At 46.0% G+C, this 16337-nt stretch overlaps 2 long non-coding RNA genes across 8 annotated transcripts in view; both read left to right on the top strand.

Moving 5' to 3' along the window:
- The window catches only part of LOC144155785 (uncharacterized), a 99045-nt gene that overhangs the window by 2445 nt on the left and 80263 nt on the right, over nucleotides 1–16337 (top strand). For both annotated transcript variants that reach the window (XR_013319642.1, XR_013319641.1), the window contains exon 2: nucleotides 12944–13029. This is a non-coding gene — a long non-coding RNA (uncharacterized LOC144155785). The remainder of the gene's footprint in view (nucleotides 1–12943; nucleotides 13030–16337) is intronic.
- Nucleotides 3482–6930, top strand: LOC144155784 (uncharacterized). 6 transcript variants are annotated; one of them, XR_013319638.1, is made up of 6 exons: nucleotides 3482–3923; nucleotides 4059–4305; nucleotides 5438–5521; nucleotides 6275–6338; nucleotides 6439–6573; nucleotides 6704–6930. It is a non-coding gene; the product is annotated as an uncharacterized LOC144155784 (long non-coding RNA). The 6 variants fall into 6 exon arrangements; XR_013319636.1 differs by lacking the exon at nucleotides 3482–3923 and having other exon boundaries at nucleotides 4212–4305; nucleotides 6419–6573; XR_013319639.1 differs by lacking the exons at nucleotides 3482–3923; nucleotides 4059–4305 and adding an exon at nucleotides 4312–4485.

The following is a 16337-nucleotide window of genomic DNA, read 5'->3' on the forward strand; positions in this document are numbered from 1 at the left end:
GCGCAAGAAAGAGCGACAGCACAGAGCAGCGGAAGGTGTTTTGCGTCATCGAGAAATACACTTGTTGCCCGGAAACAACGATTTGCAAGTCAAATGCAGGTTACTTCAAATATACACGAAAGCACGCTTTTAACTATTTTCAGTAAGCATCATATTCCTGTCACGTTTGCACCGCAAATTCTGCGCCATTGAAGCAGAAAACAAAAATGCGAGAGCTGCTTCTTATCAATGCGGCGATCGAATTAACACCCATTGGATGATTTGGTAGATCTGTAACGAACACACACCTACAGTGAAAGCCAGAGTTGCCCTGCGCATGCAACGCGAGACTGCGACACCGCAGTTTCGCGTTATTTTGTTTCGCATTAGCCATATGAAGTACAACAGCATTGTTATGGTGCATCAGCCACAGAGGAAGAAGACACGAACGCCAGTGCCTAGCCTGCTCGCACGTGTGCTAAATTGTAGCCAAAACAAGACGCTGGGCGCGCTCAGATCGACTCTGAGGTGTACATGTATTGAAAAGGAAGAAGCCGAAGCTCTGGCGTTCTTGGTCTCCGCGGAGCCTTCTGTTATGTAAATACGCCTTGTTGATTGATGGGTTGTAGGGTTTAACGCGCCGATGCAACGCAGGCGATGAAGCGCGCCGTAGTGAAGGGCTCCGGATTAATTTTGACCACCTGGGGATCTGTAACGTGCGCCTAAATCTCGTACGCACGGGCGTTTTTGCTTTTCGCCTCCATCGGAAAAGCGGCCGCATCGGCCGGGAATCGAACCAGCGTCCTCGTGCCCAGCAGCACAACGCCTTAGCCACTGAGCCACCAAGGCGGGTGTAAATACGCCTTGTAAATACATCTTCGTTTCACGTCTTCCTCTCTGTGACATTTTGGTGGCGGTTGCTAACCATATATCCATGCTCCTGCCTTGAACCTATACGAGCGCGTAAGTGCTCACTATCGATGATACCCTACGCTCACGCTCGCGCTACAAACGGCTAGCCTCCTGGTTATAAGTTTAGTCGGGAAATCGACTTCATGATGTCGATGGGCGGTGGACCCTAGGTGAAATCAAGCACCGGGACCCTTGCGAAGTATCTAACCAAGCTGTACAGCCTTCCTTTGTAGCCGCATAACTGTATTTCTAGAGTGGATTTCAACTTTTAACATCTACGTATATAAACTGCACTCCGCTGTCGCTCCAATTCCTCCCCATAGCGCTGCGCTGGCGGCACGATTGCTGCCTAAATATTTTGATGTCTGCTGCTGCGATGTTGTTAATTCACTGAAAAAGCTATAATGTTTGACAACTGTATTACCTTTGATGAAACTTCATAAAAATATTTAGGCGACGAAATTGAAACTTTGAAAACTTCCCTTTGCGGCAGACGTAATCAATTCGTCAATTTTGATGCAAGCCTAGGTTTATCCGCCGTGTAAAAGCACGCACCACGTCGAAATATAGAGTTACGCGTACAGTTAAACCTGTATGTAAAGAAGTTGATAAAAACTCAAAATTTTCGTTACATGCAGGTTTTCATTATATGCAAGTTTCGATTTAAGGCACCCATAAATGAAGCCGAAACTAAATCAGAATACTTGACATCAGGGACAGTAACTCTCCCTTCAAGAATTTATTTCAGAGTGAAAAAAATGCTCTATTTGCGGCTTCTGCTTTTCCACGAAGTTTTTCAGTACACGGCAGTCCAAAGAATCAAGGACACTTATACCCCTGTATTCGCAAGCGTAACGTAACTATCAATTTTGCCTTTTGACACTCTTCGCTGCTTTAACCAGTTTCAAGGAGCAAACGTGTGCTGAAAGGGCGCCTTTTCGCGAACTTGATGCTATTTAATTGTGCACTCAAACTTTTTGAGAAGGTGCTAGCTGGGATGCTGTACCGAACGACAACGTTGATCCTACTTGCCTGCGGAGACGGCACCTGAAATTGCGAGCTTGTCTTGAAAAGACAAATCTTTTTGTTTTCTAGTAGCAGAACTCATCACCAACGAACCTACACCTCAGAAATCAGTGGAGGTGGGCCTAGCACCTATAAGCGACACCACACTCACATTGGAAACACAAGGTAGTTTGCAGCGCGGGCAATGTTCGCTAAATTAGTGCATATCTCCAGCCAATTTTTCAGAAAAAGTGCAAAAAACGATGGCTAATCAGCGTAGCGAATTCGTTGCATGAAGGTGTAACTGTTGCCATGCCTTCGTTATATAGAGGTCAGGTCGAAAACGCATCGTTTTCAATGAGGCTGGCAATGGGGATTTGAAAAACTTTGTTAAATCCAGGAATTCGTCACATGGAAGTTAGTTACATCCTGGTTCAAATGTAATTGAAATGACTCTTTTTTTCCCATTTTGTGCCTTGCAGACATTGTGCTAACTCAAAGCCCGAATTCTTCTCACAGGCAAGGGCAAGACGATTAGGAAGTATTCGAGTCCTTATAATCAGCCGAAGCGCAATGTTTAGCCTCCAATTACGCGAACTTCGTTTAAAACCTTGAGTTGCGTTTGTTGTTGAAAAGCTGCGTACCCATATTTTTTCCATCATCGTGTGCGGCGTAAGGACACGAAGCCCTCGAAAAATGGGGAGGGTGAGGGAAGAGGGGGAGGGATCGAGCCTTTCAGCGCCCACTTTGTTGGCGCCTATGCCATCGAGCTAATTTGGAACGAATCATCCGATCTCAGTGTCTCCCTGTTACAGTTATGACGGGGTCTGGGACATTTCGGTGAAGCACGTTTCGGCGCACGGGCTTTCCGATGCACGGACTTCTCGGTTCAAAGGCATTTCGATGCGAAAACATTTTGAAGAACAGATATGGTTACTCGTAGTGTGCTCCTAACGTGCCACGATGGAAGAAGACAACGACGGTAGAAAACTACGACGAAGCGTTTGAGTACGCAAGCAGTGCACGTGCAGTTTTCTGGAAACAGCGGTAATAAGACAACGCCAGCGGTGCGCTAGCTGTCTCGAGCAGGTCATGTAAAATATATTTGTTGGTACTAGCCACCTACTTCGGTCTGGTTCTTGTATGCCTTATTTGCTTTGAACGTATTGTTGTATTTTGATTTTGGTAAATCATATGTCGTGAATGACTATTTACTGCACTTACTGAATTTTTTTATTATATTAATGCCGCGTTTCAAAAGTTTATCTTACGATTTGTGTCCAATGTTAGGTTTTTCTTTAACACACTTCAAGCAACACCTATTATAAAGCAGATTTATTTTACTCGTTGCGGCTTATTTCCTATTAAGTTGTGGTTCTTTGGGCAGGGGAGAGATTGCTCTAGATTCACTCAGAAAACATTTTCGAAAACATTAGAAAGAGCAGTTTCTAGCCGTAATATCCCGTAATTTGCGTAATATTCCGTGATTTACTGTGAAATGATATCCTATTATTTCTAGTCGTGAGACTATGTAATTTTCGGAGCCGTTTAACGGGGGAGAAAGAAGGGGGGGGGGGGGGGGAGATGGACTCCATGTGCGAAGGCATTCCTGGCGAAGGCATGCTTTATCGGCGATCAGGCGAGAAATTACGTAATCGTGTTCGCTAATAGTGCTCAAGGCTGCAGGGGTAACTCGCTTGTTTAAAGCATACATGTACGAAAAAAAAAAAACGTTTTTTGTAGTTATGTGACCACACAGTTATTCCGTACGCACCAGCCGGACTGGTTAAGTTGCCCACAATTCTTTTTTCATCGAAGCATGATATTTCTGACTAGTGAATCAAAACGTTTAAGTTCTAGTTTACAAAAAAAAAATGCCACTGGTGTTTTTTACAAATTTTCTCCCTACACCACTCGTATTTCATGTTTGGTTATGAAGCGTTCCTTGATCCGGGCATCACGATCAGTCTCGTTCAAAGTCAATCTTGTTCGCGAGTCCTCTTCATTCTGTTCGTTGAGACGAGCAGGTAAGGCTGTCTACACTTTGCGATGTAAAAGGCGAACTTCGCGGCGCTGTCCCCAAGGGCGGGTGGAGAAGTTTCCCGTCGCATTGTGCGACGTTCCTTTGTGTAGCATCCCCCCACGGCTTTTTGTTCATTCAGACAGGTTTCAGCCGCAGACAGCGGCTGCGGAAAGTTGCTTGGAGATCCACTGCCTTCTCGCCCCATATGAGAGGGAAAGAAAAAAGGGCAAGGGCTCAAGGGGTCTTTTCTCGCCACTGCTAGAGTTCCTGTATATGCTCCCTACGGGAGGGAGCATATACAGGAACTCTAGCCACTGCCGACCCCGTGCGCACCCAGCTCCAGTCGTTACACCGGATCGTTTACCTGGAACACTGCAGTTGTAGACGTAAGTACTTATATGCGCAAGCGCATGCTTGTTCAGTCGTAGCCTGTTCGATGGTGTTATATCTTTCTCCGTGGTCTGTCCAACCGAGACCCGTTTATCGCTGGATATTCAAAACGAAGCGCCAGAGGCGGCGTTTGGGCAATGTAAGCGAGATACAAGGAAGGTGTGCAGGAGCAACTCGTGAGTATTTTCTTGCTTATAGGCCCGTGCACACTTGCGACGAACAACGCGATTTCTGTCGCGGCGACAAATTGGCCGAGACCGAACGACAAAACGGATCGCCGGGCGGCAAAAGTTTCCGAAATCGCGTCTCATCGTCGCAAGTGTGAACGGGCCTTTGAACTATATAGTAGGCAGTATTGATGGAAGAATCGATGTTACGGGTACGTTGCATGGAAACGATTTTTGTTCGTTGCATGGAAACGATTTTTGCGCGCTTTGTGCAAAGCAAAGTGAATTCGGATAACTAACCTAGCCCACACTCGAATGATCTTCACTTCAGCCGGGCAAGTGAGGTAGCAGCTTGGGCACGCGAAACAAAATAATGTGCGTGTCACGTTAGTTCGCTGTGCGAAATTTTGAAAAAACAAAAAGCATTACATTTGCCCCTAATTGCCTGGCGATGCGATAATTATGTTGGGAACGCCGGGGTTCCTTAACGTAAAAAAAAAAGGGGGGGGGGGTGCAGCCAGTGCAGCTACTTCGGAATGTTGTCGATACAAATGCAAACGAACAGGTCAGAATGCACCCCTTGGTAGCCTATTTTGCCGCTGGTTACCTTAGACGGTATGACGGTGTACCTATCGCAAAAAGTTCGTCAGACTTCTGGGATATATTGTTAAAAGCTGCAAACCTGAGCCTTTTGTCGTAGCTTTCTTCGCTGGCGAGTAAGCAACCAGGCAACCTGCGTGACTATATAGCCAACTTTGTTAGAAATTTAAGGGGCACTTTGAGGGCTGAAGGTGTCACAGAGGGTGGGAAAAAGTGCGCTGTTCGAGTACATGCGTTCGTTTGCGACTTACATTTTTGAAATGCATTAAAGCAGCATAGCGCGTTCTTGAGTTGTGAGAAATGCACCCCAAAAGGCTGGTAAATAGCAGCTGGTAAAGAGTCGAAGTCACTTTCATTGCAGGCTATGGTTTTCAAGATACCCTCAAACCGGGAAAGCCGCGGAGTTCATCGACGATGAGTGCCAATCCCGAGACCATAGAAACTGGTAAGTAAATATTGTGTAAATGGCTAGCGGGTTTAGCGAATCAAAATGGAAAAGCGAATTAAATCGATAACGCACAGCACAACAGGAGCTGGAATGACTAGGGCAGGTGCCACTTTCAACTAAGCCGATAAAGATACGAAGGGGTAATTGGGGGTAGGAGGTGTGGGAGGTACTAGGTCATGCTAGCGATCACCCACTCCCTCTAAAGGTAGCCGTTCCGCCCAAAAGAGGTCACTCTGGATACAGAATTTTGCCTACTGCGCGTACTTTATCAGAAGTTTGGAACCAACACGCTTTCATTGGGGCCGCATTGATCATGCACAGCCGTCGTTCGCCGAAATAAAACCGACATGCTTCGAGCAAAAAGGCTAGTTCTAGTACTGTTCATCGGTGGTGCGGTTTCGAACAGCTTGAATCAAAGGCTTTTACAGCCGTGGTTCCAGGCGCTCTTCCCAACTTTTGAAAAATCCTGTAAATGCTCAGCAGTGATGAATAACAGGGTGCGTTTCATATGACGAGGTAACAACGCCGAGCGTGAAAAAACAAAAACCATGGTTAAAGTGAACGCTAACAAATTTAGTGGCTGCAATGATACGCATGGCTTTGACTGAAAAACAGAACCTTCTGTATTCGTGCAAATAAAAAAAAAAAAGGGAGAATGCCCGGGTTGTTGTAAAATGCTCAAATTCTTCCTCCTTTCTTCCGCTAGCCTGTTCCAAGCATGTATTAAACATGTCACACAACTCTTTTCAGTGCTGACAAAGACTAGGATCGAAGTTGTTCGTTTATGAGTTCCCACTTTGGTTCCCTTTATTACGTAAGTAAACTTGGACCATTATACACATTCGTGTTTAATGGGTGTTTCTTTTGTGTAAACCATCTGTAATACCTCTGTAGCACTTTGTGTTCTTTTTTAGGTGAAAGATCTGCCGGACTGGAGGAGCAAACGTCGCTTCTACAACCAAGCGAATTTTCAGATGGGTTGTTTCGATTGAGGTAGCGGTCATCTATATACAGTTGGACAGGAAGAAAAGAAGAAAAAGGTCCGAGAGGTTAGTATCCGTTCCCGAATAGTATTTGGTGAGTGTAGAAAATTTCTGAGAGCGTATTTTGATTTGTTTTAGTAGTTCAATTTATGAACTGCTATGCAGCCCATAACTAGTCGCGCCCTATGCTTTCCAGCTGCTGCTGGTGTGACGCAGGTCACAGTCGATAGCGGGCCACATCATTGGTGACTGGATCCACTTTGCGAATATTGGGCTTACAGGAACCCACAAGGTAAGCAATAAACTAATATTCTCAAAATTTAATAGTGCATTTATATTTAAATGATTTTCATCCTAATCTCTGCCTAATAAAAATACATGAACCATGCAGAAGACACAACACTCCGCTAGCGAGCGACTTTGACGAATAATCACTAACCTGTATAGGTTACTGACTCGGGAGATTCAAGTTGGGAGTCAGGTGACCCAAAATTTTGTGCGCTTGCTTTCTTCTGGTCATATGGTTAGCACGAGTTGCTGCGTAGCTGCTTGTTCAGTTACTCTCCTTTTAGTGCGTGCGTGTGTGCATGTGCGTGTGCGTGTGTGCGCTCGTTAACTAAACAAATCCTTAGGCGGCGACTACTTTTTCGCGCAAAAACCGCCTACTGCCGCAGCGTACTGAAGTAGGAATTGTTTGCTTTTTCCACACAGACGCAGCCAGCCCCTGGATGGAGCCTCCTCTCCTGCACAGCAGCAGCAATGGAATGTAAATTAAAAAAATGTTGTAACCATGCAAAAATAAAATAAAATTTTATTTGAAATTTCACTTTTCCTTGTTATTTTGAAAATGCTTTAAAATATATCGTAACCAGCAAACGTGGATAACAGAAACAATGCTCCACGATACACATTCCACACGTTTGGCAAAACGTCACTGTAACGTTCCTGGTCCACATTCTGAAAAGGTTTTGCAACGTTAAAAGATTGTTTCAAGCGTGTTTTCTGCAACGTTAAGTAAGTGTAAATCCAACATAATTACTATGTTGTCGAAATGCTTCCTCACAGTTCCAATAATGTTTGACGAAACGTTACTGTAACGTTTTTTAGTTGTTCTTAAAATGTTTTTGTAGGGTGCTTCTGCAACGTTAGGTAAACGTAACTCCAAAAGTATTTATATGTTGTAGAAATGCTTTCTTACTGTTCGCATAACGTTTGGCGAAATGTGATGTAACGTTTTACATTGTTTTTAAACGTTTTTTGAACGTTATTAGCTTGTTCGCTGCAACGTTAGGGAAATGTAACACTAACATTAATAATATGTTGTAAAAATGTTTTGTGGACGTTTAAATAATGTTTGACAAAACATTACTGTAACGTTTTTGATAACATTAGTTAAACATTTCAAAAAAATGACATTAAGAACATTGCTCTAACGTAAGCACCAAACAAAAAAAATACGTTCTTCTAATGTTTTGGTGCTACTTGGGTGGTTTGAAGAATATAAGCTCATGTCAAGTGCAATAAAATTAGTTGGCAGTTAACGCCTGTCCTCCCTACTTTGTGTTCGCCGTTCATGTTTTTCGTTACGCTTCCAACCATGGGAGCCATGGTTCAGAGAAGTTCCTTCGGCTGCACACATTTCTGAATTTGCTGTGGTTGAACTTTCAAAGTGCAAGGTAAGGCTTTTGTGACCTCTTCCTGTAAGCTGTCTGTTCCTTTTTCATGTATCCTCGTTTCCCACAAACTTTCGTGCACTGCCCCGATACTGGGCTATTATTGTCTATGCTGGACTGTATGTCACCGCTTCCCCACGCTATTTGTTCCTCACACTTGCTTTCTGTGTTTACTATACCGAGCCGATTTGTCACGAGGATCTAGCACAATAGAGCCATTAGGACCGCTATTCTTGTATTGCATTTTTAATATTTTTATCTGCATTTTGTACGCAAGCATTTTGTTTCTTGTTCTAATACTGATTTTAAAAAGCTACCGCTTGTCCGTGTCGCCTTCTGATATAAGCAGGCACTCTAGTACACATTTTTAACTTTCTGCGATGTTACACCCGGAGTGAAGCTGGATTCTGTAGAAAGGATTGCAATTTCGATTGAAAAAAAAACGACAGCAAAAAACAGCCGACGGATAACTTATTGCACTTCAGATGTAGCTTGTGTGGTGCGAGGTTTGTTGGATCAAATAAAATTCGAATAAAACATCAAACTGCTTTGAATAATTGTGTCGAGAATAATTCGAGAATGATTTCGAGAGAGAGAGAGAGAGAGAGAGAGAGAGAGAGAGAGAGAGAGAGAGAGAGAGAGAGAGAGAGAGAGAGAGAGAGAGAGAGAGAGAGAGGGGGGAGGGGGAGGGGGGGGGGGTATCTGCTGGGCCGGAGCTGAGCAACACTGTCTCCCATTGCTCCGCCTGAGGGATTCTGCGCGCCGGTGTGGCCGCCTGCGGGCAAGCCCGTAGCATATGTGCTAGCTCTGCCCTTTCCTTACATTTGTGGCATTCGTCTGAATATTGCCCTGGGTAGCAGTAGCTGTACGAAAACAAAAAAAAACAAAATTCAAAGGGCTTTCTGGGCTGCAGAGGCTGAGAAGATATTCAACGCTCTTGGTGCGCGTTGTTGAACAAAAAAGACAAGATCAATAATTCCTTTTCAATCTCGGCTTACGGGTTAGAGGGGCCTTTTCAGAGTTACAAGGAAGCAGGTAGCATTACCTCGTGGTAAGTGGGAGCAGCTCGATGCATGAACGCGCCGAAGTCTGTGGTTGGCGTTATCACTTTGCGTCGTGTTAGTACATCCTCGGCTTGGGGCCTTAAACCGTACAATTTAATTTTTCGCACTTAGTTATCAATTTAGGTGAACCGGTTAGCGAGTATTTGTTTTTGTTCGACACCCTGATATATAATGAGGAATGAGGAGCTCGTTTAATGAACGTGGCAAGGAACGCGTGCATGGGGGCAGTAGTTCGGCTCCATTTCGTTGAAAAGGAGAATTTTGAAATATTGGCAAAGGTGGAAACTTTACTTCTTTGTTTTTGAACGTCTAAAGATTGTTGTTTTTCCAAGTTAAAAGTGACGAACTACTTCCCTAAGCTTTCTTTGGCGTTTTTGACCGCTAGCTGTCTTTCCCGCTGGCTACGGAAAACACAGCCGCCCAGAAGCGGTAGGGCATCGGACGCGAAATTTCGCCATTTAACTGCCCCCTAGGCTTTTCTCGGGGTCTTAGACTGCTGCCAGTCGAACAGTATATATATATATATATATATATATATATATATATATATATATATATATATATATATATATATATATATATATATATATCATCACAAGCCTATCTACGCCCACTGCAGGGCAAAGGCCTCTCCCATTAACCTCCAATTACCCCGGTCCCGCGCTGACTGCGACTAATTTATCCGCGCAAACTTATTGATCTCATCTGCCCATCTAACTTTCTGCCGCCCCCTGCCACGCTTGCCTTCTCTAGGGATCCACTCTGTTACCCTCAATGACCAACGGTTATCTTGCCTTCGCATTACATGCCCTGCCCACACCCATTTCTTCTTATTAATTTCTGCTAATATGTCCTTAACACGTGTTTGTTCCCTGACCCACTCCGCTCTCTTCTTGTCCCTTAATGTTACACCTATCATCTTCCGCTCCATTTCCCGCTGAGTCGTCCTCAATTTAATTTGAACCCTCTTAGTGAGCCTCCAAGTTTCTGTCCCGTAGGTGAGTACCGGTAAGATGCAGCTGTCATACACTTTCTTCTTCAGGGACAATGGTAGGCTGCCATTCATTATCTGAGAATGCCTGCTGAATACACTCCACCCCATTTTTATCCTTCTAATTATCTCTGCCTCATGATTGGGACAGTTTTTTGGCGTATTCATGGGAGGTTGTGGCCATTACTACACCAGGGGGGCCAATCCTGCTCAGGTGTTACCGGCAATAGTCGCCGGAGTCAGGCCACACCCCAAGCCTCATTCTGCAAATCCATCAACCCGCGGATTTTTTTTTTAATCCGGTGGAAATTGTCCGGCACCGGGACTCTAACCACGGTCCTTCTGCACGCGAGGTGGATGATCTACCTCTACGCCCCCGCTGCACCAGTAAGACGTAATCAGCTAACAGTAAGACGTAAAGGTGAAGAATTCAGGATCGCGCTGCGGAGCCGATATTCAGCTCTTACCGAGGAAGCAGAGTTTACGGCACAGGAAGCCAGCAACAATCTTACACGCATTATCACGGAGTGTACAGAAGTGGGGGCACGATGGCGAGACAGAATACAGGTAAACTTTCCCAGGAGACGAAAGATTAATTAGAAAAAGCCAAACCATGACAATTTCACCCCAGCTGACAGAATAGAACTAGCGGAGCTTTCGAACTTAATCAATAAGCGTAAGACAGCTGACATACGGAAGTATAATACGGAGAGGATCGAATATGCTGTAAAGAACGGACGCAGCCTGAAAGCAGTGAAGAGGCGTTTAGGCGTGGGGAAAAATCCCATGATGCACTTAAAGACAAGCAAGGCAATGTCATCACAAATAGGGATAAAATAGTCATTGTAGCCGAGGAGTTATATAGAGATATGTACAGTAGCCAGGGCATTGAGGATAATGCCGAACGAGAAAGTAGTTCAGAGGATATAGACATCCCACCAGTAACGACAGAAGAAGTAAGGAAGGCTTTGAAAGAAATGAAAGGGGGCAAAGTACCTGGTGAAGATCAGATAACAGCAGACCTCTTGAAGGATTGCGGGCAAATTGCACTAGTAAAACTGGCAAACCTATACACGTAATGCCTAATGACCGCGAATGTACCGGAATCTTGGAAGAACGCGACCATCAACCTAATCCATAATAAAGGTGACATGAAGGACTTGAAAAATTACAGGCCGATCAGCTTACTGTCAGTCGTCTACAAGATACTTACCAAGGTAATCGCTAACAGAATTTCTGCCACCTTATATTTCAGTCAACCTAAAGAACAAGCAGGGTCTCGTAAAGGCTATTCAACAATGGACCATGTTCACACGACCAATCAGGTGATAGAGAAGTGTGCGGAGTATACTCAACCCCAGTAAAAGCCTTCATAGATTATGAGAAAGCATTTCACTTTGTCGAAACCCCAGCAGTCATTCAGGCATTGTGGAATCAGGGTGTAGACGAGCATTACATAAGCATACTAGAGGATATCTACAATGGGCCCACATCTACCATCGTCCTCCATAAGGAAAGCAATAACATACCTATATGGAAGGGCGTCAGACATGGAGACACAATCTCTTCAATGTTATTCACAGCATGTTTACAAGAAGTATTCAGAACATTGGATTGGGAACAGGCAGGAGTAAGGGTTAATGGAGAATACCTCAGTAACCTCAGATTTGCTGATGACGTTGCCTTGCTAAGTAACTCGGGGGACGAATTGCAAAGCATGCTTACCGCACTAGAAAAACAGAGTAGAACCGTGGGCCTGAAAAGTAATATGCAGAAAACTAAAGTAAGGATCAATAACCTCGGGACAGCACAGAGATTTTACATAGGTGGTGAGGCAGTGGAAGTGGTAAGCGAATATATCTACTTAGGCCAAGTTGTGACCTAAGAGCATCTACAATGTAGATGAGACGGCACTCTTTTAAAGCAAAGCTTTCTACCTCTACCAGCCAACGGTTCTTTCGCGGCGTGCGGGACAATAAATTCCCAACGCGGCGGAGGCAGCGGGGGGGAGGGCAAGGGTTTTACTCACGGAGCACACTGTAGATGGCGCGGCGAATTTACCCAGCGTTCCCCGCGCGGAGGTGCCTGCTCGCCGGTGGGCGCGCCGGTGGGCGCTTCGGCGGTACGGCTTTGTCATCTGCTTTAGCGACGGTTGTTTTGGGCCTGTTTTGGCGCAGCTTCGCGTCCATTGCGCGCTTCCTTCGCACGGCTTGATTAACTTGTTCGACAGCACCTCCTGAGTAACCCGGACCCGACGGAATTAAGTGGATGTACGGCAAAGATACGTTAAGGATTGGTTTGAAGGGCGGGAAAACAAAATGCAGAGACCACATACAGACATCTGGCCGCTAGAGAAACGCTACCTTTCGCGCACTTCTTCCCACGAATTGGACTCCGTTTTCTAAATTGATGAATGCAAATTCGGTTGTGTTTTAAGAGGCATTACAAAAGGCGGAAGGAGCAACGGTCCCGATAAATAGCGATTATAAAAATTCCCTCAGCTTTCTCGCAATTCTCAAACTTACTAAACTAAACAGTTTAAATCGGTATAAATGGGAATCACTAATCTCACATGAAGAATTGTTTTGGTGTCTACGCTTGTGTCGCGCGGTGGTGTAGCCCCGAGCTAGCACATCAGGGTTGGCTAGGTTCCGCTGTCTCACCCTTCGAAAGATGCTCCTCTCCGTTTTCTTTCTGACGACGCACAGCCGGGCTACGGTGGCGGCGTCCACCGCTTTAGCCCGGCCGTGGCCGACCCTGCTGCGTTCTGGACATCCGCCCCCGCGAATTCCAGGTAACGGCAGGCAGAATCTCTGGTTTCACTCTTTGTAGAGCCACGTGTGTGAATTCAAGTGACATCGCATGGGCAATTGTTGTGGGTGTCGTTTAAAGCTTTGATTTCCAACCACCTTCACAGCGTGGATTGGAGCGAATTTTATTTAATTGCTTCTGTCAAAATTGCTCTCATTCAAAGGAGAGCGATGCACCGGGGGTAGTAAGGATAGGCTGACTGTACTTATCGCTACTAATATGACGGGAAGTGACAAAGCCGCTAGTGATCGGAAAATCAAAGCACCCGCGCTGCTTCAGAAATGTCGCAAGCTTACCCATTTCATATCAGGCCAACAGTGAGGCGTGTAGGACCCAGGCCATTTTCAGGCCATAGTACTTTGAAAAATCTTGCCTCTCATTGCTCTCATTCAAAGGAGAGCGATGCACCGGGGGGAGTAAGGACAGGCTCACCGTACTCATCGGTACTAATATGACGGGAAGTGACAAAGCCGCTAGTGATCGGAAAATCAAAGCACCCGCGCTGCTTCAGAAATGTCGCAAGTTACCCGTTTCATATCAGGCCAACAGTGAGGCGTGTAGGACCCAGGCCATTTTCAGGCCATAGTACTTTGAAAAATCTTGCCTCTCATTGCTCTCATTCAAAGGAGAGCGATGCACCGGGGGGAGTAAGGACAGGCTCACCGTACTCATCGGTACTAATATGACGGGAAGTGACAAAGCCGCTAGTGATCGGAAAATCAAAGCACCCGCGCTGCTTCAGAAATGTCGCAAGCTTACCCATTTCATATCAGGCCAACAGTGAGGCGTGTAGGACCCAGGCCATTTTCAGGCCATAGTACTTTGAAAAATCTTGCCTCTCATTGCTCTCATTCAAAGGAGAGCGATGCACCGGGGGGAGTAAGGACAGGCTCACCATACTCATCGATACTAATAAGACGGGAAGTGACAAAGCCGCTAGGGGTCGGAAAATCAAAGCACCCGCGCTGCTTCAGAAATGTCGCAAGCTTACCCGTTTCATATCAGGCCAACAGTAAGGCGTGTAGGACCCAGGCCATTTTCAGGCCATAGTACTTTGAAAAATCTTGCCTCTCATTGCTCTCATTCAAAGGAGAGCGATGCACCGGGGGAGTAAGGACAGGCTCACCGTACTCATCGGTACTAATATGACGGGAAGTGACAAAGCCGCTAGTGATCGGAAAATCAAAGCACCCGCGCTGCTTCAGAAATGTCGCAAGTTACCCGTTTCATATCAGGCCAACAGTGAGGCGTGTAGGACCCAGGCCATTTTCAGGCCATAGTACTTTGAAAAATCTTGCCTCTCATTGCTCTCATTCATAGGAGAGCGATGCACCGGGGGGAGTAAGGACAGGCTCACCGTACTCATCGGTACTAATATGACGGGAAGTGACAAAGCCGCTAGTGATCGGAAAATCAAAGCACCCGCGCTGCATCAGAAATGTCGCAAGCTTACCCATTTCATATCAGGCCAACAGTGAGGCGTGTAGGACCCAGGCCATTTTCAGGCCATAGTACTTTGAAAAATCTTGCCTCTCATTGCTCTCATTCAAAGGAGAGCGATGCACCGGGGGGAGTAAGGACAGGCTCACCGTACTCATCGGTACTAATATGACGGGAAGTGACAAAGCCGCTAGTGATCGGAAAATCAAAGCACCCGCGCTGCTTCAGAAATGTCGCAAGTTACCCGTTTCATATCAGGACAACAGTGAGGCGTGTAGGACCCAGGCCATTTTCAGGCCATAGTACTTTGAAAAATCTTGCCTCTCATTGCTCTCATTCAAAGGAGAGCGATGCACCGGGGGGAGTAAGGACAGGCTCACCGTACTCATCGGTACTAATATGACGGGAAGTGACAAAGCCGCTAGTGATCGGAAAATCAAAGCACCCGCGCTGCTTCAGAAATGTCGCAAGCTTACCCATTTCATATCAGGCCAACAGTGAGGCGTGTAGGACCCAGGCCATTTTCAGGCCATAGTACTTTGAAAAGTCTTGCCTCTCATTGCTCTCATTCAAAGGAGAGCGATGCACCGGGGGGAGTAAGGACAGGCTCACCGTACTCATCGATACTAATATGACGGGAAGTGACAAAGCCGCTAGGGGTCGGAAAATCAAAGCACCCGCGCTGCTTCAGAAATGTCGCAAGCTTACCCGTTTCATATCAGGCCAACAGTAAGGCGTGTAGGACCCAGGCCATTTTCAGGCCATAGTACTTTGAAAAATCTTGCCTCTCATTGCTCTCATTCAAAGGAGAGCGATGCACCGGGGGAGTAAGGACAGGCTCACCGTACTCATCGGCACTAATATGACGGGAAGTGACAAAGCCGCTAGTGATCGGAAAATCAAAGCACCCGCGCTGCTTCAGAAATGTCGCAAGCTTACCCGTTTCATATCAGGCCAACAGTAAGGCGTGTAGGACCCAGGCCATTTTCAGGCCATAGTACTTTGAAAAATCTTGCCTCTCATTGCTCTCATTCAAAGGAGAGCGATGCACCGGGGGAGTAAGGACAGGCTCACCGTACTCATCGGTACTAATATGACGGGAAGTGACAAAGCCGCTAGTGATCGGAAAATCAAAGCACCCGCGCTGCTTCAGAAATGTCGCAAGCTTACCCGTTTCATATCAGGCCAACAGTAAGGCGTGTAGGACCCAGGCCATTTTCAGGCCATAGCACTTTGAAAAATATTGCCTCTCATTGCTCTCATTCAAAGGAGAGCGATGCACCGGGGGGAGTAAGGACAGGCTCACCGTACTCATCGGTACTAATATGACGGGAAGTGACAAAGCCGCTAGTGATCGGAAAATCAAAGCACCCGCGCTGCTTCAGAAATGTCGCAAGCTTACCCGTTTCATATCAGGCCAACAGTAAGGCGTGTAGGACCCAGGCCATTTTCAGGCCATAGCACTTTGAAAAATATTGCCTCTCATTGCTCTCATTCAAAGGAGAGCGATGCACCGGGGGGAGTAAGGACAGGCTCACCGTACTCATCGGTACTAATATGACGGGAAGTGACAAAGCCGCTAGTGATCGGAAAATCAAAGCACCCGCGCTGCTTCAGAAATGTCGCAAGCTTACCCGTTTCATATCAGGCCAACAGTAAGGCGTGTAGGACCCAGGCCATTTTCAGGCCATAGCACTTTGAAAAATATTGCCTCTCATTGCTCTCATTCAAAGGAGAGCGATGCACCTGGGGGAGTAAGGACAGGCTCACCGTACTCATCGGTACTAATATGACGGGAAGTGACAAAGCCGCTAGTGATCGGAAAATCAAAGCACCCGCGCTGCTTCAGAA

This window comes from Haemaphysalis longicornis, unplaced genomic scaffold (genome assembly GCF_048455015.1).
Source record: "Haemaphysalis longicornis isolate Haplotype H1 unplaced genomic scaffold, Haemaphysalis longicornis Haplotype H1 scaffold_1, whole genome shotgun sequence".
Lineage (NCBI taxonomy): Eukaryota > Metazoa > Arthropoda > Arachnida > Ixodida > Ixodidae > Haemaphysalis > Haemaphysalis longicornis.